Source organism: Chiloscyllium punctatum, chromosome 31 (genome assembly GCF_047496795.1).
Source record: "Chiloscyllium punctatum isolate Juve2018m chromosome 31, sChiPun1.3, whole genome shotgun sequence".
NCBI classification, from domain to species: domain Eukaryota; kingdom Metazoa; phylum Chordata; class Chondrichthyes; order Orectolobiformes; family Hemiscylliidae; genus Chiloscyllium; species Chiloscyllium punctatum.
Window position 1 is genome coordinate 61,478,837 of NC_092769.1, and position 22,644 is coordinate 61,501,480.

Sequence of the window (22,644 nt, forward strand, 5' to 3'; positions counted from 1 at the left end):
CACCTCACATTCAGATCACGTCTTCGCTAAGTCAGTTTACAAACTTCGAGGTTACCAAAAAAAACGCCAACTGCGGATGCTGGAAATCAGGAGCCAAGTCAGAAATTGCTGGGTAATTGGTCTGACAGCATGTGTGGAATGAAATCACACTTTAACGTTCGGGTCCGGAGATAAAGAGAAACTTCTTTCGCCAGAATGTGGTGAATCTGTGGAATTCATTGCCACCTGAAGGCTCTCATTGGAGGAAGCCAGGCCATTGATTATATTTAAAACAGAGACAGAGACGTTATTGAGGAGCAAGGGAATCAAAGGTTAGGGGGAGAAAGCGGGAAAATGGGATTGGAAAACCTATCGGCCGTATTGGCGGAGCAGAATCGATGGGCTGAGTGGCATAATTTCTGCTCCTCTGTCTTATGGACGTTTCCTCAGAACCAGTTTGATTTCTGATTTTATTCCAGGATACAAAACCGATTTGAAGAGAAAATTAGAAAGTTTAGAAATGATGTGAACTTTACTTTTCAAAGCTTTTGATTTCTTTTCAGACTGTGCTGAGTAGTTGAATTGATTCCCAAAACCCACAGAAATTTACATGGCACTGTCAGAGTCAGATTCACCTATTAACCACATCTGGGTTGAAATCATTTTGATCATTCAAGTTTACTTTATTGGTAATAGAAGAAAGAGAACAGTACAACACAGGAATAGGCCCCAACACAGGAATTCCCTGTAATTCCTGATGAACGGCTTTTGCCCGAAACGTCGATTCTCTTGCTCTTCGGATGCTGTTCCTTTCCAGCACCACACTCTCGACAATGAACATTGTTCCCCAGAGTCCAATATAAAGCAGTGACCATTATTACATTATTCTCCAGAATCCAATGTAAAATATTGAGGATCATTTCCCAGACGAGAATTTAAAACAATTTTGCTGTCTAGGATTGTTCAATACGTTCGCAGAAGTTGTATGACTCTGATATTTTACTTGTAAATTCTGCGTCCGATGTACTCTCTCACACTAGCTGCCTGAGGAAGGAGCGGGGCGCTGGACTCTTGCACTTTCAGATAAACCTATTGGACGACAACCTAGTGTTGTGTGATTTTTGACATTGTCCAATCCAGTCCAATGGCATCGTGGTTTGATGTCGGCGGGAACTGGGTAAAGATTGAAATATGGTAAAAACAATGACTGCAGATGCTGAAAACCAAATACTGGATTAGTGGTGCTGGAAGAGCACAGCAGTTCAGGCAGCATCAAACGAGCAGCGAAATCGACGTTTCGGGCAAAAGCCCTTCATCAGGAATGACTGAAATATGTCTTTTCAGTGAAAAGGGCATTTACCCTTCAGAATCAAAATTGCGTTGCTCATCATCTTAACTCATTTGATTCTGTGTTGTTGACTGATCTGTTATTTTGCCGCTTTCCTTGATTACTTTCTTTCGTTTAATGTGAGAAAATTGCCCTTTTGTTATCCGCCTCCGTTGTCATTGAGGTTAATTTACAGGAGTGTGCTAAAGTGATTTCCAAGCGCACGCGAGCTAGGTAGGAGTCGAACCTACAATCTTCTGATCCGTAGTCAGACGCGTTATCCATTGCGCCACTAGCCCGCACGCTCAAAAGTCACTTGTTAGGACGAGTCCCCTCTGCAATTCTTTGGTCTTGATGATGAAATGAGTGGCAATCGTCAATCGACAAGCTGAATATTCAGCAAGATCATCAGTTTCACTGCTTGACCTCGTTCACTTTGAAAGCTGATGAATTTCACCGAAAACTAAGAGCACACCTCACATTCAGATCACGTCTTCGCTAAGTCAGTTTACAAACTTCGAGGTTACCAAAAAAAACGCCAACTGCGGATGCTGGAAATCAGGAGCCAAGTCAGAAATTGCTGGGTAATTGCTCTGACAGCATGTGTGGAATGAAATCACACTTTAACGTTCGGGTCCGGAGATAAAGAGAAACTTCTTTCGCCAGAATGTGGTGAATCTGTGGAATTCATTGCCACCTGAAGGCTCTCATTGGAGGAAGCCAGGCCATTGATTATATTTAAAACAGAGACAGAGACGTTATTGAGGAGCAAGGGAATCAAAGGTTAGGGGGAGAAAGCGGGAAAATGGGATTGGAAAACCTATCGGCCGTATTGGCGGAGCAGAATCGATGGGCTGAGTGGCATAATTTCTGCTCCTCTGTCTTATGGACGTTTCCTCAGAACCAGTTTGATTTCTGATTTTATTCCAGGATACAAAACCGATTTGAAGAGAAAATTAGAAAGTTTAGAAATGATGTGAACTTTACTTTTCAAAGCTTTTGATTTCTTTTCAGACTGTGCTGAGTAGTTGAATTGATTCCCAAAACCCACAGAAATTTACATGGCACTGTCAGAGTCAGATTCACCTATTAACCACATCTGGGTTGAAATCATTTTGATCATTCAAGTTTACTTTATTGGTAATAGAAGAAAGAGAACAGTACAACACAGGAATAGGCCCCAACACAGGAATTCCCTGTAATTCCTGATGAACGGCTTTTGCCCGAAACGTCGATTCTCTTGCTCTTCGGATGCTGTTCCTTTCCAGCACCACACTCTCGACAATGAACATTGTTCCCCAGAGTCCAATATAAAGCAGTGACCATTATTACATTATTCTCCAGAATCCAATGTAAAATATTGAGGATCATTTCCCAGACGAGAATTTAAAACAATTTTGCTGTCTAGGATTGTTCAATACGTTCGCAGAAGTTGTATGACTCTGATATTTTACTTGTAAATTCTGCGTCCGATGTACTCTCTCACACTAGCTGCCTGAGGAAGGAGCGGGGCGCTGGACTCTTGCACTTTCAGATAAACCTATTGGACGACAACCTAGTGTTGTGTGATTTTTGACATTGTCCAATCCAGTCCAATGGCATCGTGGTTTGATGTCGGCGGGAACTGGGTAAAGATTGAAATATGGTAAAAACAATGACTGCAGATGCTGAAAACCAAATACTGGATTAGTGGTGCTGGAAGAGCACAGCAGTTCAGGCAGCATCAAACGAGCAGCGAAATCGACGTTTCGGGCAAAAGCCCTTCATCAGGAATGACTGAAATATGTCTTTTCAGTGAAAAGGGCATTTACCCTTCAGAATCAAAATTGCGTTGCTCATCATCTTAACTCATTTGATTCTGTGTTGTTGACTGATCTGTTATTTTGCCGCTTTCCTTGATTACTTTCTTTCGTTTAATGTGAGAAAATTGCCCTTTTGTTATCCGCCTCCGTTGTCATTGAGGTTAATTTACAGGAGTGTGCTAAAGTGATTTCCAAGCGCACGCGAGCTAGGTAGGAGTCGAACCTACAATCTTCTGATCCGTAGTCAGACGCGTTATCCATTGCGCCACTAGCCCGCACGCTCAAAAGTCACTTGTTAGGACGAGTCCCCTCTGCAATTCTTTGGTCTTGATGATGAAATGAGTGGCAATCGTCAATCGACAAGCTGAATATTCAGCAAGATCATCAGTTTCACTGCTTGACCTCGTTCACTTTGAAAGCTGATGAATTTCACCGAAAACTAAGAGCACACCTCACATTCAGATCACGTCTTCGCTAAGTCAGTTTACAAACTTCGAGGTTACCAAAAAAAACGCCAACTGCGGATGCTGGAAATCAGGAGCCAAGTCAGAAATTGCTGGGTAATTGCTCTGACAGCATGTGTGGAATGAAATCACACTTTAACGTTCGGGTCCGGAGATAAAGAGAAACTTCTTTCGCCAGAATGTGGTGAATCTGTGGAATTCATTGCCACCTGAAGGCTCTCATTGGAGGAAGCCAGGCCATTGATTATATTTAAAACAGAGACAGAGACGTTATTGAGGAGCAAGGGAATCAAAGGTTAGGGGGAGAAAGCGGGAAAATGGGATTGGAAAACCTATCGGCCGTATTGGCGGAGCAGAATCGATGGGCTGAGTGGCATAATTTCTGCTCCTCTGTCTTATGGACGTTTCCTCAGAACCAGTTTGATTTCTGATTTTATTCCAGGATACAAAACCGATTTGAAGAGAAAATTAGAAAGTTTAGAAATGATGTGAACTTTACTTTTCAAAGCTTTTGATTTCTTTTCAGACTGTGCTGAGTAGTTGAATTGATTCCCAAAACCCACAGAAATTTACATGGCACTGTCAGAGTCAGATTCACCTATTAACCACATCTGGGTTGAAATCATTTTGATCATTCAAGTTTACTTTATTGGTAATAGAAGAAAGAGAACAGTACAACACAGGAATAGGCCCCAACACAGGAATTCCCTGTAATTCCTGATGAACGGCTTTTGCCCGAAACGTCGATTCTCTTGCTCTTCGGATGCTGTTCCTTTCCAGCACCACACTCTCGACAATGAACATTGTTCCCCAGAGTCCAATATAAAGCAGTGACCATTATTACATTATTCTCCAGAATCCAATGTAAAATATTGAGGATCATTTCCCAGACGAGAATTTAAAACAATTTTGCTGTCTAGGATTGTTCAATACGTTCGCAGAAGTTGTATGACTCTGATATTTTACTTGTAAATTCTGCGTCCGATGTACTCTCTCACACTAGCTGCCTGAGGAAGGAGCGGGGCGCTGGACTCTTGCACTTTCAGATAAACCTATTGGACGACAACCTAGTGTTGTGTGATTTTTGACATTGTCCAATCCAGTCCAATGGCATCGTGGTTTGATGTCGGCGGGAACTGGGTAAAGATTGAAATATGGTAAAAACAATGACTGCAGATGCTGAAAACCAAATACTGGATTAGTGGTGCTGGAAGAGCACAGCAGTTCAGGCAGCATCAAACGAGCAGCGAAATCGACGTTTCGGGCAAAAGCCCTTCATCAGGAATGACTGAAATATGTCTTTTCAGTGAAAAGGGCATTTACCCTTCAGAATCAAAATTGCGTTGCTCATCATCTTAACTCATTTGATTCTGTGTTGTTGGCTGATCTGTTATTTTGCCGCTTTCCTTGATTACTTTCTTTCGTTTAATGTGAGAAAATTGCCCTTTTGTTATCCGCCTCCGTTGTCATTGAGGTTAATTTACAGGAGTGTGCTAAAGTGATTTCCAAGCGCACGCGAGCTAGGTAGGAGTCGAACCTACAATCTTCTGATCCGTAGTCAGACGCGTTATCCATTGCGCCACTAGCCCGCACGCTCAAAAGTCACTTGTTAGGACGAGTCCCCTCTGCAATTCTTTGGTCTTGATGATGAAATGAGTGGCAATCGTCAATCGACAAGCTGAATATTCAGCAAGATCATCAGTTTCACTGCTTGACCTCGTTCACTTTGAAAGCTGATGAATTTCACCGAAAACTAAGAGCACACCTCACATTCAGATCACGTCTTCGCTAAGTCAGTTTACAAACTTCGAGGTTACCAAAAAAAACGCCAACTGCGGATGCTGGAAATCAGGAGCCAAGTCAGAAATTGCTGGGTAATTGCTCTGACAGCATGTGTGGAATGAAATCACACTTTAACGTTCGGGTCCGGAGATAAAGAGAAACTTCTTTCGCCAGAATGTGGTGAATCTGTGGAATTCATTGCCACCTGAAGGCTCTCATTGGAGGAAGCCAGGCCATTGATTATATTTAAAACAGAGACAGAGACGTTATTGAGGAGCAAGGGAATCAAAGGTTAGGGGGAGAAAGCGGGAAAATGGGATTGGAAAACCTATCGGCCGTATTGGCGGAGCAGAATCGATGGGCTGAGTGGCATAATTTCTGCTCCTCTGTCTTATGGACGTTTCCTCAGAACCAGTTTGATTTCTGATTTTATTCCAGGATACAAAACCGATTTGAAGAGAAAATTAGAAAGTTTAGAAATGATGTGAACTTTACTTTTCAAAGCTTTTGATTTCTTTTCAGACTGTGCTGAGTAGTTGAATTGATTCCCAAAACCCACAGAAATTTACATGGCACTGTCAGAGTCAGATTCACCTATTAACCACATCTGGGTTGAAATCATTTTGATCATTCAAGTTTACTTTATTGGTAATAGAAGAAAGAGAACAGTACAACACAGGAATAGGCCCCAACACAGGAATTCCCTGTAATTCCTGATGAACGGCTTTTGCCCGAAACGTCGATTCTCTTGCTCTTCGGATGCTGTTCCTTTCCAGCACCACACTCTCGACAATGAACATTGTTCCCCAGAGTCCAATATAAAGCAGTGACCATTATTACATTATTCTCCAGAATCCAATGTAAAATATTGAGGATCATTTCCCAGACGAGAATTTAAAACAATTTTGCTGTCTAGGATTGTTCAATACGTTCGCAGAAGTTGTATGACTCTGATATTTTACTTGTAAATTCTGCGTCCGATGTACTCTCTCACACTAGCTGCCTGAGGAAGGAGCGGGGCGCTGGACTCTTGCACTTTCAGATAAACCTATTGGACGACAACCTAGTGTTGTGTGATTTTTGACATTGTCCAATCCAGTCCAATGGCATCGTGGTTTGATGTCGGCGGGAACTGGGTAAAGATTGAAATATGGTAAAAACAATGACTGCAGATGCTGAAAACCAAATACTGGATTAGTGGTGCTGGAAGAGCACAGCAGTTCAGGCAGCATCAAACGAGCAGCGAAATCGACGTTTCGGGCAAAAGCCCTTCATCAGGAATGACTGAAATATGTCTTTTCAGTGAAAAGGGCATTTACCCTTCAGAATCAAAATTGCGTTGCTCATCATCTTAACTCATTTGATTCTGTGTTGTTGGCTGATCTGTTATTTTGCCGCTTTCCTTGATTACTTTCTTTCGTTTAATGTGAGAAAATTGCCCTTTTGTTATCCGCCTCCGTTGTCATTGAGGTTAATTTACAGGAGTGTGCTAAAGTGATTTCCAAGCGCACGCGAGCTAGGTAGGAGTCTAACCTACAATCTTCTGATCCGTAGTCAGACGCGTTATCCATTGCGCCACTAGCCCGCACGCTCAAAAGTCACTTGTTAGGACGAGTCCCCTCTGCAATTCTTTGGTCTTGATGATGAAATGAGTGGCAATCGTCAATCGACAAGCTGAATATTCAGCAAGATCATCAGTTTCACTGCTTGACCTCGTTCACTTTGAAAGCTGATGAATTTCACCGAAAACTAAGAGCACACCTCACATTCAGATCACGTCTTCGCTAAGTCAGTTTACAAACTTCGAGGTTACCAAAAAAAACGCCAACTGCGGATGCTGGAAATCAGGAGCCAAGTCAGAAATTGCTGGGTAATTGGTCTGACAGCATGTGTGGAATGAAATCACACTTTAACGTTCGGGTCCGGAGATAAAGAGAAACTTCTTTCGCCAGAATGTGGTGAATCTGTGGAATTCATTGCCACCTGAAGGCTCTCATTGGAGGAAGCCAGGCCATTGATTATATTTAAAACAGAGACAGAGACGTTATTGAGGAGCAAGGGAATCAAAGGTTAGGGGGAGAAAGCGGGAAAATGGGATTGGAAAACCTATCGGCCGTATTGGCGGAGCAGAATCGATGGGCTGAGTGGCATAATTTCTGCTCCTCTGTCTTATGGACGTTTCCTCAGAACCAGTTTGATTTCTGATTTTATTCCAGGATACAAAACCGATTTGAAGAGAAAATTAGAAAGTTTAGAAATGATGTGAACTTTACTTTTCAAAGCTTTTGATTTCTTTTCAGACTGTGCTGAGTAGTTGAATTGATTCCCAAAACCCACAGAAATTTACATGGCACTGTCAGAGTCAGATTCACCTATTAACCACATCTGGGTTGAAATCATTTTGATCATTCAAGTTTACTTTATTGGTAATAGAAGAAAGAGAACAGTACAACACAGGAATAGGCCCCAACACAGGAATTCCCTGTAATTCCTGATGAACGGCTTTTGCCCGAAACGTCGATTCTCTTGCTCTTCGGATGCTGTTCCTTTCCAGCACCACACTCTCGACAATGAACATTGTTCCCCAGAGTCCAATATAAAGCAGTGACCATTATTACATTATTCTCCAGAATCCAATGTAAAATATTGAGGATCATTTCCCAGACGAGAATTTAAAACAATTTTGCTGTCTAGGATTGTTCAATACGTTCGCAGAAGTTGTATGACTCTGATATTTTACTTGTAAATTCTGCGTCCGATGTACTCTCTCACACTAGCTGCCTGAGGAAGGAGCGGGGCGCTGGACTCTTGCACTTTCAGATAAACCTATTGGACGACAACCTAGTGTTGTGTGATTTTTGACATTGTCCAATCCAGTCCAATGGCATCGTGGTTTGATGTCGGCGGGAACTGGGTAAAGATTGAAATATGGTAAAAACAATGACTGCAGATGCTGAAAACCAAATACTGGATTAGTGGTGCTGGAAGAGCACAGCAGTTCAGGCAGCATCAAACGAGCAGCGAAATCGACGTTTCGGGCAAAAGCCCTTCATCAGGAATGACTGAAATATGTCTTTTCAGTGAAAAGGGCATTTACCCTTCAGAATCAAAATTGCGTTGCTCATCATCTTAACTCATTTGATTCTGTGTTGTTGGCTGATCTGTTATTTTGCCGCTTTCCTTGATTACTTTCTTTCGTTTAATGTGAGAAAATTGCCCTTTTGTTATCCGCCTCCGTTGTCATTGAGGTTAATTTACAGGAGTGTGCTAAAGTGATTTCCAAGCGCACGCGAGCTAGGTAGGAGTCGAACCTACAATCTTCTGATCCGTAGTCAGACGCGTTATCCATTGCGCCACTAGCCCGCACGCTCAAAAGTCACTTGTTAGGACGAGTCCCCTCTGCAATTCTTTGGTCTTGATGATGAAATGAGTGGCAATCGTCAATCGACAAGCTGAATATTCAGCAAGATCATCAGTTTCACTGCTTGACCTCGTTCACTTTGAAAGCTGATGAATTTCACCGAAAACTAAGAGCACACCTCACATTCAGATCACGTCTTCGCTAAGTCAGTTTACAAACTTCGAGGTTACCAAAAAAAACGCCAACTGCGGATGCTGGAAATCAGGAGCCAAGTCAGAAATTGCTGGGTAATTGGTCTGACAGCATGTGTGGAATGAAATCACACTTTAACGTTCGGGTCCGGAGATAAAGAGAAACTTCTTTCGCCAGAATGTGGTGAATCTGTGGAATTCATTGCCACCTGAAGGCTCTCATTGGAGGAAGCCAGGCCATTGATTATATTTAAAACAGAGACAGAGACGTTATTGAGGAGCAAGGGAATCAAAGGTTAGGGGGAGAAAGCGGGAAAATGGGATTGGAAAACCTATCGGCCGTATTGGCGGAGCAGAATCGATGGGCTGAGTGGCATAATTTCTGCTCCTCTGTCTTATGGACGTTTCCTCAGAACCAGTTTGATTTCTGATTTTATTCCAGGATACAAAACCGATTTGAAGAGAAAATTAGAAAGTTTAGAAATGATGTGAACTTTACTTTTCAAAGCTTTTGATTTCTTTTCAGACTGTGCTGAGTAGTTGAATTGATTCCCAAAACCCACAGAAATTTACATGGCACTGTCAGAGTCAGATTCACCTATTAACCACATCTGGGTTGAAATCATTTTGATCATTCAAGTTTACTTTATTGGTAATAGAAGAAAGAGAACAGTACAACACAGGAATAGGCCCCAACACAGGAATTCCCTGTAATTCCTGATGAACGGCTTTTGCCCGAAACGTCGATTCTCTTGCTCTTCGGATGCTGTTCCTTTCCAGCACCACACTCTCGACAATGAACATTGTTCCCCAGAGTCCAATATAAAGCAGTGACCATTATTACATTATTCTCCAGAATCCAATGTAAAATATTGAGGATCATTTCCCAGACGAGAATTTAAAACAATTTTGCTGTCTAGGATTGTTCAATACGTTCGCAGAAGTTGTATGACTCTGATATTTTACTTGTAAATTCTGCGTCCGATGTACTCTCTCACACTAGCTGCCTGAGGAAGGAGCGGGGCGCTGGACTCTTGCACTTTCAGATAAACCTATTGGACGACAACCTAGTGTTGTGTGATTTTTGACATTGTCCAATCCAGTCCAATGGCATCGTGGTTTGATGTCGGCGGGAACTGGGTAAAGATTGAAATATGGTAAAAACAATGACTGCAGATGCTGAAAACCAAATACTGGATTAGTGGTGCTGGAAGAGCACAGCAGTTCAGGCAGCATCAAACGAGCAGCGAAATCGACGTTTCGGGCAAAAGCCCTTCATCAGGAATGACTGAAATATGTCTTTTCAGTGAAAAGGGCATTTACCCTTCAGAATCAAAATTGCGTTGCTCATCATCTTAACTCATTTGATTCTGTGTTGTTGGCTGATCTGTTATTTTGCCGCTTTCCTTGATTACTTTCTTTCGTTTAATGTGAGAAAATTGCCCTTTTGTTATCCGCCTCCGTTGTCATTGAGGTTAATTTACAGGAGTGTGCTAAAGTGATTTCCAAGCGCACGCGAGCTAGGTAGGAGTCGAACCTACAATCTTCTGATCCGTAGTCAGACGCGTTATCCATTGCGCCACTAGCCCGCACGCTCAAAAGTCACTTGTTAGGACGAGTCCCCTCTGCAATTCTTTGGTCTTGATGATGAAATGAGTGGCAATCGTCAATCGACAAGCTGAATATTCAGCAAGATCATCAGTTTCACTGCTTGACCTCGTTCACTTTGAAAGCTGATGAATCTCACCGAAAACTAAGAGCACACCTCACATTCAGATCACGTCTTCGCTAAGTCAGTTTACAAACTTCGAGGTTACCAAAAAAAACGCCAACTGCGGATGCTGGAAATCAGGAGCCAAGTCAGAAATTGCTGGGTAATTGCTCTGACAGCATGTGTGGAATGAAATCACACTTTAACGTTCGGGTCCGGAGATAAAGAGAAACTTCTTTCGCCAGAATGTGGTGAATCTGTGGAATTCATTGCCACCTGAAGGCTCTCATTGGAGGAAGCCAGGCCATTGATTATATTTAAAACAGAGACAGAGACGTTATTGAGGAGCAAGGGAATCAAAGGTTAGGGGGAGAAAGCGGGAAAATGGGATTGGAAAACCTATCGGCCGTATTGGCGGAGCAGAATCGATGGGCTGAGTGGCATAATTTCTGCTCCTCTGTCTTATGGACGTTTCCTCAGAACCAGTTTGATTTCTGATTTTATTCCAGGATACAAAACCGATTTGAAGAGAAAATTAGAAAGTTTAGAAATGATGTGAACTTTACTTTTCAAAGCTTTTGATTTCTTTTCAGACTGTGCTGAGTAGTTGAATTGATTCCCAAAACCCACAGAAATTTACATGGCACTGTCAGAGTCAGATTCACCTATTAACCACATCTGGGTTGAAATCATTTTGATCATTCAAGTTTACTTTATTGGTAATAGAAGAAAGAGAACAGTACAACACAGGAATAGGCCCCAACACAGGAATTCCCTGTAATTCCTGATGAACGGCTTTTGCCCGAAACGTCGATTCTCTTGCTCTTCGGATGCTGTTCCTTTCCAGCACCACACTCTCGACAATGAACATTGTTCCCCAGAGTCCAATATAAAGCAGTGACCATTATTACATTATTCTCCAGAATCCAATGTAAAATATTGAGGATCATTTCCCAGACGAGAATTTAAAACAATTTTGCTGTCTAGGATTGTTCAATACGTTCGCAGAAGTTGTATGACTCTGATATTTTACTTGTAAATTCTGCGTCCGATGTACTCTCTCACACTAGCTGCCTGAGGAAGGAGCGGGGCGCTGGACTCTTGCACTTTCAGATAAACCTATTGGACGACAACCTAGTGTTGTGTGATTTTTGACATTGTCCAATCCAGTCCAATGGCATCGTGGTTTGATGTCGGCGGGAACTGGGTAAAGATTGAAATATGGTAAAAACAATGACTGCAGATGCTGAAAACCAAATACTGGATTAGTGGTGCTGGAAGAGCACAGCAGTTCAGGCAGCATCAAACGAGCAGCGAAATCGACGTTTCGGGCAAAAGCCCTTCATCAGGAATGACTGAAATATGTCTTTTCAGTGAAAAGGGCATTTACCCTTCAGAATCAAAATTGCGTTGCTCATCATCTTAACTCATTTGATTCTGTGTTGTTGGCTGATCTGTTATTTTGCCGCTTTCCTTGATTACTTTCTTTCGTTTAATGTGAGAAAATTGCCCTTTTGTTACCCGCCTCCGTTGTCATTGAGGTTAATTTACAGGAGTGTGCTAAAGTGATTTCCAAGCGCACGCGAGCTAGGTCGGAGTCGAACCTACAATCTTCTGATCCGTAGTCAGACGCGTTATCCATTGCGCCACTAGCCCGCACGCTCAAAAGTCACTTGTTAGGACGAGTCCCCTCTGCAATTCTTTGGTCTTGATGATGAAATGAGTGGCAATCGTCAATCGACAAGCTGAATATTCAGCAAGATCATCAGTTTCACTGCTTGACCTCGTTCACTTTGAAAGCTGATGAATTTCACCGAAAACTAAGAGCACACCTCACATTCAGATCACGTCTTCGCTAAGTCAGTTTACAAACTTCGAGGTTACCAAAAAAAACGCCAACTGCGGATGCTGGAAATCAGGAGCCAAGTCAGAAATTGCTGGGTAATTGGTCTGACAGCATGTGTGGAATGAAATCACACTTTAACGTTCGGGTCCGGAGATAAAGAGAAACTTCTTTCGCCAGAATGTGGTGAATCTGTGGAATTCATTGCCACCTGAAGGCTCTCATTGGAGGAAGCCAGGCCATTGATTATATTTAAAACAGAGACAGAGACGTTATTGAGGAGCAAGGGAATCAAAGGTTAGGGGGAGAAAGCGGGAAAATGGGATTGGAAAACCTATCGGCCGTATTGGCGGAGCAGAATCGATGGGCTGAGTGGCATAATTTCTGCTCCTCTGTCTTATGGACGTTTCCTCAGAACCAGTTTGATTTCTGATTTTATTCCAGGATACAAAACCGATTTGAAGAGAAAATTAGAAAGTTTAGAAATGATGTGAACTTTACTTTTCAAAGCTTTTGATTTCTTTTCAGACTGTGCTGAGTAGTTGAATTGATTCCCAAAACCCACAGAAATTTACATGGCACTGTCAGAGTCAGATTCACCTATTAACCACATCTGGGTTGAAATCATTTTGATCATTCAAGTTTACTTTATTGGTAATAGAAGAAAGAGAACAGTACAACACAGGAATAGGCCCCAACACAGGAATTCCCTGTAATTCCTGATGAACGGCTTTTGCCCGAAACGTCGATTCTCTTGCTCTTCGGATGCTGTTCCTTTCCAGCACCACACTCTCGACAATGAACATTGTTCCCCAGAGTCCAATATAAAGCAGTGACCATTATTACATTATTCTCCAGAATCCAATGTAAAATATTGAGGATCATTTCCCAGACGAGAATTTAAAACAATTTTGCTGTCTAGGATTGTTCAATACGTTCGCAGAAGTTGTATGACTCTGATATTTTACTTGTAAATTCTGCGTCCGATGTACTCTCTCACACTAGCTGCCTGAGGAAGGAGCGGGGCGCTGGACTCTTGCACTTTCAGATAAACCTATTGGACGACAACCTAGTGTTGTGTGATTTTTGACATTGTCCAATCCAGTCCAATGGCATCGTGGTTTGATGTCGGCGGGAACTGGGTAAAGATTGAAATATGGTAAAAACAATGACTGCAGATGCTGAAAACCAAATACTGGATTAGTGGTGCTGGAAGAGCACAGCAGTTCAGGCAGCATCAAACGAGCAGCGAAATCGACGTTTCGGGCAAAAGCCCTTCATCAGGAATGACTGAAATATGTCTTTTCAGTGAAAAGGGCATTTACCCTTCAGAATCAAAATTGCGTTGCTCATCATCTTAACTCATTTGATTCTGTGTTGTTGGCTGATCTGTTATTTTGCCGCTTTCCTTGATTACTTTCTTTCGTTTAATGTGAGAAAATTGCCCTTTTGTTATCCGCCTCCGTTGTCATTGAGGTTAATTTACAGGAGTGTGCTAAAGTGATTTCCAAGCGCACGCGAGCTAGGTAGGAGTCGAACCTACAATCTTCTGATCCGTAGTCAGACGCGTTATCCATTGCGCCACTAGCCCGCACGCTCAAAAGTCACTTCTTAGGACGAGTCCCCTCTGCAATTCTTTGGTCTTGATGATGAAATGAGTGGCAATCGTCAATCGACAAGCTGAATATTCAGCAAGATCATCAGTTTCACTGCTTGACCTCGTTCACTTTGAAAGCTGATGAATTTCACCGAAAACTAAGAGCACACCTCACATTCAGATCACGTCTTCGCTAAGTCAGTTTACAAACTTCGAGGTTACCAAAAAAAACGCCAACTGCGGATGCTGGAAATCAGGAGCCAAGTCAGAAATTGCTGGGTAATTGCTCTGACAGCATGTGTGGAATGAAATCACACTTTAACGTTCGGGTCCGGAGATAAAGAGAAACTTCTTTCGCCAGAATGTGGTGAATCTGTGGAATTCATTGCCACCTGAAGGCTCTCATTGGAGGAAGCCAGGCCATTGATTATATTTAAAACAGAGACAGAGACGTTATTGAGGAGCAAGGGAATCAAAGGTTAGGGGGAGAAAGCGGGAAAATGGGATTGGAAAACCTATCGGCCGTATTGGCGGAGCAGAATCGATGGGCTGAGTGGCATAATTTCTGCTCCTCTGTCTTATGGACGTTTCCTCAGAACCAGTTTGATTTCTGATTTTATTCCAGGATACAAAACCGATTTGAAGAGAAAATTAGAAAGTTTAGAAATGATGTGAACTTTACTTTTCAAAGCTTTTGATTTCTTTTCAGACTGTGCTGAGTAGTTGAATTGATTCCCAAAACCCACAGAAATTTACATGGCACTGTCAGAGTCAGATTCACCTATTAACCACATCTGGGTTGAAATCATTTTGATCATTCAAGTTTACTTTATTGGTAATAGAAGAAAGAGAACAGTACAACACAGGAATAGGCCCCAACACAGGAATTCCCTGTAATTCCTGATGAACGGCTTTTGCCCGAAACGTCGATTCTCTTGCTCTTCGGATGCTGTTCCTTTCCAGCACCACACTCTCGACAATGAACATTGTTCCCCAGAGTCCAATATAAAGCAGTGACCATTATTACATTATTCTCCAGAATCCAATGTAAAATATTGAGGATCATTTCCCAGACGAGAATTTAAAACAATTTTGCTGTCTAGGATTGTTCAATACGTTCGCAGAAGTTGTATGACTCTGATATTTTACTTGTAAATTCTGCGTCCGATGTACTCTCTCACACTAGCTGCCTGAGGAAGGAGCGGGGCGCTGGACTCTTGCACTTTCAGATAAACCTATTGGACGACAACCTAGTGTTGTGTGATTTTTGACATTGTCCAATCCAGTCCAATGGCATCGTGGTTTGATGTCGGCGGGAACTGGGTAAAGATTGAAATATGGTAAAAACAATGACTGCAGATGCTGAAAACCAAATACTGGATTAGTGGTGCTGGAAGAGCACAGCAGTTCAGGCAGCATCAAACGAGCAGGGAAATCGACGTTTCGGGCAAAAGCCCTTCATCAGGAATGACTGAAATATGTCTTTTCAGTGAAAAGGGCATTTACCCATCAGAATCAAAATTGCGTTGCTCATCATCTTAACTCATTTGATTCTGTGTTGTTGGCTGATCTGTTATTTTGCCGCTTTCCTTGATTACTTTCTTTCGTTTAATGTGAGAAAATTGCCCTTTTGTTATCCGCCTCCGTTGTCATTGAGGTTAATTTACAGGAGTGTGCTAAAGTGATTTCCAAGCGCACGCGAGCTAGGTAGGAGTCGAACCTACAATCTTCTGATCCGTAGTCAGACGCGTTATCCATTGCGCCACTAGCCCGCACGCTCAAAAGTCACTTGTTAGGACGAGTCCCCTCTGCAATTCTTTGGTCTTGATGATGAAATGAGTGGCAATCGTCAATCGACAAGCTGAATATTCAGCAAGATCATCAGTTTCACTGCTTGACCTCGTTCACTTTGAAAGCTGATGAATTTCACCGAAAACTAAGAGCACACCTCACATTCAGATCACGTCTTCGCTAAGTCAGTTTACAAACTTCGAGGTTACCAAAAAAAACGCCAACTGCGGATGCTGGAAATCAGGAGCCAAGTCAGAAATTGCTGGGTAATTGCTCTGACAGCATGTGTGGAATGAAATCACACTTTAACGTTCGGGTCCGGAGATAAAGAGAAACTTCTTTCGCCAGAATGTGGTGAATCTGTGGAATTCATTGCCACCTGAAGGCTCTCATTGGAGGAAGCCAGGCCATTGATTATATTTAAAACAGAGACAGAGACGTTATTGAGGAGCAAGGGAATCAAAGGTTAGGGGGAGAAAGCGGGAAAATGGGATTGGAAAACCTATCGGCCGTATTGGCGGAGCAGAATCGATGGGCTGAGTGGCATAATTTCTGCTCCTCTGTCTTATGGACGTTTCCTCAGAACCAGTTTGATTTCTGATTTTATTCCAGGATACAAAACCGATTTGAAGAGAAAATTAGAAAGTTTAGAAATGATGTGAACTTTACTTTTCAAAGCTTTTGATTTCTTTTCAGACTGTGCTGAGTAGTTGAATTGATTCCCAAAACCCACAGAAATTTACATGGCACTGTCAGAGTCAGATTCACCTATTAACCACATCTGGGTTGAAATCATTTTGATCATTCAAGTTTACTTTATTGGTAATAGAAGAAAGAGAACAGTACAACACAGGAATAGGCCCCAACACAGGAATTCCCTGTAATTCCTGATGAACGGCTTTTGCCCGAAACGTCGATTCTCTTGCTCTTCGGATGCTGTTCCTTTCCAGCACCACACTCTCGACAATGAACATTGTTCCCCAGAGTCCAATATAAAGCAGTGACCATTATTACATTATTCTCCAGAATCCAATGTAAAATATTGAGGATCATTTCCCAGACGAGAATTTAAAACAATTTTGCTGTCTAGGATTGTTCAATACGTTCGCAGAAGTTGTATGACTCTGATATTTTACTTGTAAATTCTGCGTCCGATGTACTCTCTCACACTAGCTGCCTGAGGAAGGAGCGGGGCGCTGGACTCTTGCACTTTCAGATAAACCTATTGGACGACAACCTAGTGTTGTGTGATTTTTGACATTGTCCAATCCAGTCCAATGGCATCGTGGTTTGATGTCGGCGGGAACTGGGTAAAGATTGAAATATGGTAAAAACAATGACTGCAGATGCTGAAAACCAAATACTGGATTAGTGGTGCTGGAAGAGCACAGCAGTTCAGGCAGCATCAAACGAGCAGCGAAATCGACGTTTCGGGCAAAAGCCCTTCATCAGGAATGACTGAAATATGTCTTTTCAGTGAAAAGGGCATTTACCCTTCAGAATCAAAATTGCGTTGCTCATCATCTTAACTCATTTGATTCTGTGTTGTTGGCTGATCTGTTATTTTGCCGCTTTCCTTGATTACTTTCTTTCGTTTAATGTGAGAAAATTGCCCTTTTGTTATCCGCCTCCGTTGTCATTGAGGTTAATTTACAGGAGTGTGCTAAAGTGATTTCCAAGCGCACGCGAGCTAGGTAGGAGTCGAACCTACAATCTTCTGATCCGTAGTCAGACGCGTTATCCATTGCGCCACTAGCCCGCACGCTCAAAAGTCACTTGTTAGGACGAGTCCCCTCTGCAATTCTTTGGTCTTGATGATGAAATGAGTGGCAATCGTCAATCGACAAGCTGAATATTCAGCAAGATCATCAGTTTCACTGCTTGACCTCGTTCACTTTGAAAGCTGATGAATTTCACCGAAAACTAAGAGCACACCTCACATTCAGATCACGTCTTCGCTAAGTCAGTTTACAAACTTCGAGGTTACCAAAAAAAACGCCAACTGCGGATGCTGGAAATCAGGAGCCAAGTCAGAAATTGCTGGGTAATTGCTCTGACAGCATGTGTGGAATGAAATCACACTTTAACGTTCGGGTCCGGAGATAAAGAGAAACTTCTTTCGCCAGAATGTGGTGAATCTGTGGAATTCATTGCCACCTGAAGGCTCTCATTGGAGGAAGCCAGGCCATTGATTATATTTAAAACAGAGACAGAGACGTTATTGAGGAGCAAGGGAATCAAAGGTTAGGGGGAGAAAGCGGGAAAATGGGATTGGAAAACCTATCGGCCGTATTGGCGGAGCAGAATCGATGGGCTGAGTGGCATAATTTCTGCTCCTCTGTCTTATGGACGTTTCCTCAGAACCAGTTTGATTTCTGATTTTATTCCAGGATACAAAACCGATTTGAAGAGAAAATTAGAAAGTTTAGAAATGATGTGAACTTTACTTTTCAAAGCTTTTGATTTCTTTTCAGACTGTGCTGAGTAGTTGAATTGATTCCCAAAACCCACAGAAATTTACATGGCACTGTCAGAGTCAGATTCACCTATTAACCACATCTGGGTTGAAATCATTTTGATCATTCAAGTTTACTTTATTGGTAATAGAAGAAAGAGAACAGTACAACACAGGAATAGGCCCCAACACAGGAATTCCCTGTAATTCCTGATGAACGGCTTTTGCCCGAAACGTCGATTCTCTTGCTCTTCGGATGCTGTTCCTTTCCAGCACCACACTCTCGACAATGAACATTGTTCCCCAGAGTCCAATATAAAGCAGTGACCATTATTACATTATTCTCCAGAATCCAATGTAAAATATTGAGGATCATTTCCCAGACGAGAATTTAAAACAATTTTGCTGTCTAGGATTGTTCAATACGTTCGCAGAAGTTGTATGACTCTGATATTTTACTTGTAAATTCTGCGTCCGATGTACTCTCTCACACTAGCTGCCTGAGGAAGGAGCGGGGCGCTGGACTCTTGCACTTTCAGATAAACCTATTGGACGACAACCTAGTGTTGTGTGATTTTTGACATTGTCCAATCCAGTCCAATGGCATCGTGGTTTGATGTCGGCGGGAACTGGGTAAAGATTGAAATATGGTAAAAACAATGACTGCAGATGCTGAAAACCAAATACTGGATTAGTGGTGCTGGAAGAGCACAGCAGTTCAGGCAGCATCAAACGAGCAGCGAAATCGACGTTTCGGGCAAAAGCCCTTCATCAGGAATGACTGAAATATGTCTTTTCAGTGAAAAGGGCATTTACCCTTCAGAATCAAAATTGCGTTGCTCATCATCTTAACTCATTTGATTCTGTGTTGTTGGCTGATCTGTTATTTTGCCGCTTTCCTTGATTACTTTCTTTCGTTTAATGTGAGAAAATTGCCCTTTTGTTATCCGCCTCCGTTGTCATTGAGGTTAATTTACAGGAGTGTGCTAAAGTGATTTCCAAGCGCACGCGAGCTAGGTAGGAGTCGAACCTACAATCTTCTGATCCGTAGTCAGACGCGTTATCCATTGCGCCACTAGCCCGCACGCTCAAAAGTCACTTGTTAGGACGAGTCCCCTCTGCAATTCTTTGGTCTTGATGATGAAATGAGTGGCAATCGTCAATCGACAAGCTGAATATTCAGCAAGATCATCAGTTTCACTGCTTGACCTCGTTCACTTTGAAAGCTGATGAATTTCACCGAAAACTAAGAGCACACCTCACATTCAGATCACGTCTTCGCTAAGTCAGTTTACAAACTTCGAGGTTACCAAAAAAAACGCCAACTGCGGATGCTGGAAATCAGGAGCCAAGTCAGAAATTGCTGGGTAATTGCTCTGACAGCATGTGTGGAATGAAATCACACTTTAACGTTCGGGTCCGGAGATAAAGAGAAACTTCTTTCGCCAGAATGTGGTGAATCTGTGGAATTCATTGCCACCTGAAGGCTCTCATTGGAGGAAGCCAGGCCATTGATTATATTTAAAACAGAGACAGAGACGTTATTGAGGAGCAAGGGAATCAAAGGTTAGGGGGAGAAAGCGGGAAAATGGGATTGGAAAACCTATCGGCCGTATTGGCGGAGCAGAATCGATGGGCTGAGTGGCATAATTTCTGCTCCTCTGTCTTATGGACGTTTCCTCAGAACCAGTTTGATTTCTGATTTTATTCCAGGATACAAAACCGATTTGAAGAGAAAATTAGAAAGTTTAGAAATGATGTGAACTTTACTTTTCAAAGCTTTTGATTTCTTTTCAGACTGTGCTGAGTAGTTGAATTGATTCCCAAAACCCACAGAAATTTACATGGCACTGTCAGAGTCAGATTCACCTATTAACCACATCTGGGTTGAAATCATTTTGATCATTCAAGTTTACTTTATTGGTAATAGAAGAAAGAGAACAGTACAACACAGGAATAGGCCCCAACACAGGAATTCCCTGTAATTCCTGATGAACGGCTTTTGCCCGAAACGTCGATTCTCTTGCTCTTCGGATGCTGTTCCTTTCCAGCACCACACTCTCGACAATGAACATTGTTCCCCAGAGTCCAATATAAAGCAGTGACCATTATTACATTATTCTCCAGAATCCAATGTAAAATATTGAGGATCATTTCCCAGACGAGAATTTAAAACAATTTTGCTGTCTAGGATTGTTCAATACGTTCGCAGAAGTTGTATGACTCTGATATTTTACTTGTAAATTCTGCGTCCGATGTACTCTCTCACACTAGCTGCCTGAGGAAGGAGCGGGGCGCTGGACTCTTGCACTTTCAGATAAACCTATTGGACGACAACCTAGTGTTGTGTGATTTTTGACATTGTCCAATCCAGTCCAATGGCATCGTGGTTTGATGTCGGCGGGAACTGGGTAAAGATTGAAATATGGTAAAAACAATGACTGCAGATGCTGAAAACCAAATACTGGATTAGTGGTGCTGGAAGAGCACAGCAGTTCAGGCAGCATCAAACGAGCAGCGAAATCGACGTTTCGGGCAAAAGCCCTTCATCAGGAATGACTGAAATATGTCTTTTCAGTGAAAAGGGCATTTACCCTTCAGAATCAAAATTGCGTTGCTCATCATCTTAACTCATTTGATTCTGTGTTGTTGGCTGATCTGTTATTTTGCCGCTTTCCTTGATTACTTTCTTTCGTTTAATGTGAGAAAATTGCCCTTTTGTTATCCGCCTCCGTTGTCATTGAGGTTAATTTACAGGAGTGTGCTAAAGTGATTTCCAAGCGCACGCGAGCTAGGTAGGAGTCGAACCTACAATCTTCTGATCCGTAGTCAGACGCGTTATCCATTGCGCCACTAGCCCGCACGCTCAAAAGTCACTTGTTAGGACGAGTCCCCTCTGCAATTCTTTGGTCTTGATGATGAAATGAGTGGCAATCGTCAATAGACAAGCTGAATATTCAGCAAGATCATCAGTTTCACTGCTTGACCTCGTTCACTTTGAAAGCTGATGAATTTCACCGAAAACTAAGAGCACACCTCACATTCAGATCACGTCTTCGCTAAGTCAGTTTACAAACTTCGAGGTTACCAAAAAAAACGCCAACTGCGGATGCTGGAAATCAGGAGCCAAGTCAGAAATTGCTGGGTAATTGGTCTGACAGCATGTGTGGAATGAAATCACACTTTAACGTTCGGGTCCGGAGATAAAGAGAAACTTCTTTCGCCAGAATGTGGTGAATCTGTGGAATTCATTGCCACCTGAAGGCTCTCATTGGAGGAAGCCAGGCCATTGATTATATTTAAAACAGAGACAGAGACGTTATTGAGGAGCAAGGGAATCAAAGGTTAGGGGGAGAAAGCGGGAAAATGGGATTGGAAAACCTATCGGCCGTATTGGCGGAGCAGAATCGATGGGCTGAGTGGCATAATTTCTGCTCCTCTGTCTTATGGACGTTTCCTCAGAACCAGTTTGATTTCTGATTTTATTCCAGGATACAAAACCGATTTGAAGAGAAAATTAGAAAGTTTAGAAATGATGTGAACTTTACTTTTCAAAGCTTTTGATTTCTTTTCAGACTGTGCTGAGTAGTTGAATTGATTCCCAAAACCCACAGAAATTTACATGGCACTGTCAGAGTCAGATTCACCTATTAACCACATCTGGGTTGAAATCATTTTGATCATTCAAGTTTACTTTATTGGTAATAGAAGAAAGAGAACAGTACAACACAGGAATAGGCCCCAACACAGGAATTCCCTGTAATTCCTGATGAACGGCTTTTGCCCGAAACGTCGATTCTCTTGCTCTTCGGATGCTGTTCCTTTCCAGCACCACACTCTCGACAATGAACATTGTTCCCCAGAGTCCAATATAAAGCAGTGACCATTATTACATTATTCTCCAGAATCCAATGTAAAATATTGAGGATCATTTCCCAGACGAGAATTTAAAACAATTTTGCTGTCTAGGATTGTTCAATACGTTCGCAGAAGTTGTATGACTCTGATATTTTACTTGTAAATTCTGCGTCCGATGTACTCTCTCACACTAGCTGCCTGAGGAAGGAGCGGGGCGCTGGACTCTTGCACTTTCAGATAAACCTATTGGACGACAACCTAGTGTTGTGTGATTTTTGACATTGTCCAATCCAGTCCAATGGCATCGTGGTTTGATGTCGGCGGGAACTGGGTAAAGATTGAAATATGGTAAAAACAATGACTGCAGATGCTGAAAACCAAATACTGGATTAGTGGTGCTGGAAGAGCACAGCAGTTCAGGCAGCATCAAACGAGCAGCGAAATCGACGTTTCGGGCAAAAGCCCTTCATCAGGAATGACTGA

At 42.3% G+C, this 22,644-nt stretch overlaps 12 non-coding genes across 12 annotated transcripts; all 12 read right to left on the reverse strand.

The window, feature by feature from the left end:
* Positions 1-1,532: 1,532 nt before the first annotated feature.
* trnar-acg (transfer RNA arginine (anticodon ACG)) lies at positions 1,533-1,605 on the reverse strand. The gene has a single exon. It is a non-coding gene; the product is annotated as a tRNA-Arg (tRNA).
* A 1,705-nt stretch (positions 1,606-3,310) lies between these two features.
* Positions 3,311-3,383, reverse strand: trnar-acg (transfer RNA arginine (anticodon ACG)). Its single transcript has one exon. It is a non-coding gene; the product is annotated as a tRNA-Arg (tRNA).
* A 1,705-nt stretch (positions 3,384-5,088) lies between these two features.
* On the reverse strand, positions 5,089-5,161 carry trnar-acg (transfer RNA arginine (anticodon ACG)). The gene has a single exon. It is a non-coding gene; the product is annotated as a tRNA-Arg (tRNA).
* Positions 5,162-6,866: 1,705 nt separating this feature from the next.
* On the reverse strand, positions 6,867-6,939 carry trnar-acg (transfer RNA arginine (anticodon ACG)). Its single transcript has one exon. It is a non-coding gene; the product is annotated as a tRNA-Arg (tRNA).
* A 1,705-nt stretch (positions 6,940-8,644) lies between these two features.
* trnar-acg (transfer RNA arginine (anticodon ACG)) lies at positions 8,645-8,717 on the reverse strand. The gene has a single exon. It is a non-coding gene; the product is annotated as a tRNA-Arg (tRNA).
* Positions 8,718-10,422: 1,705 nt separating this feature from the next.
* Positions 10,423-10,495, reverse strand: trnar-acg (transfer RNA arginine (anticodon ACG)). Its single transcript has one exon. It is a non-coding gene; the product is annotated as a tRNA-Arg (tRNA).
* A 1,705-nt stretch (positions 10,496-12,200) lies between these two features.
* trnar-acg (transfer RNA arginine (anticodon ACG)) lies at positions 12,201-12,273 on the reverse strand. Its single transcript has one exon. It is a non-coding gene; the product is annotated as a tRNA-Arg (tRNA).
* A 1,705-nt stretch (positions 12,274-13,978) lies between these two features.
* trnar-acg (transfer RNA arginine (anticodon ACG)) lies at positions 13,979-14,051 on the reverse strand. Its single transcript has one exon. It is a non-coding gene; the product is annotated as a tRNA-Arg (tRNA).
* A 1,705-nt stretch (positions 14,052-15,756) lies between these two features.
* Positions 15,757-15,829, reverse strand: trnar-acg (transfer RNA arginine (anticodon ACG)). The gene has a single exon. It is a non-coding gene; the product is annotated as a tRNA-Arg (tRNA).
* Positions 15,830-17,534: 1,705 nt separating this feature from the next.
* On the reverse strand, positions 17,535-17,607 carry trnar-acg (transfer RNA arginine (anticodon ACG)). The gene has a single exon. It is a non-coding gene; the product is annotated as a tRNA-Arg (tRNA).
* A 1,705-nt stretch (positions 17,608-19,312) lies between these two features.
* trnar-acg (transfer RNA arginine (anticodon ACG)) lies at positions 19,313-19,385 on the reverse strand. The gene has a single exon. It is a non-coding gene; the product is annotated as a tRNA-Arg (tRNA).
* A 1,705-nt stretch (positions 19,386-21,090) lies between these two features.
* trnar-acg (transfer RNA arginine (anticodon ACG)) lies at positions 21,091-21,163 on the reverse strand. The gene has a single exon. It is a non-coding gene; the product is annotated as a tRNA-Arg (tRNA).
* Between the last annotated feature and the right edge of the window lie 1,481 nt (positions 21,164-22,644).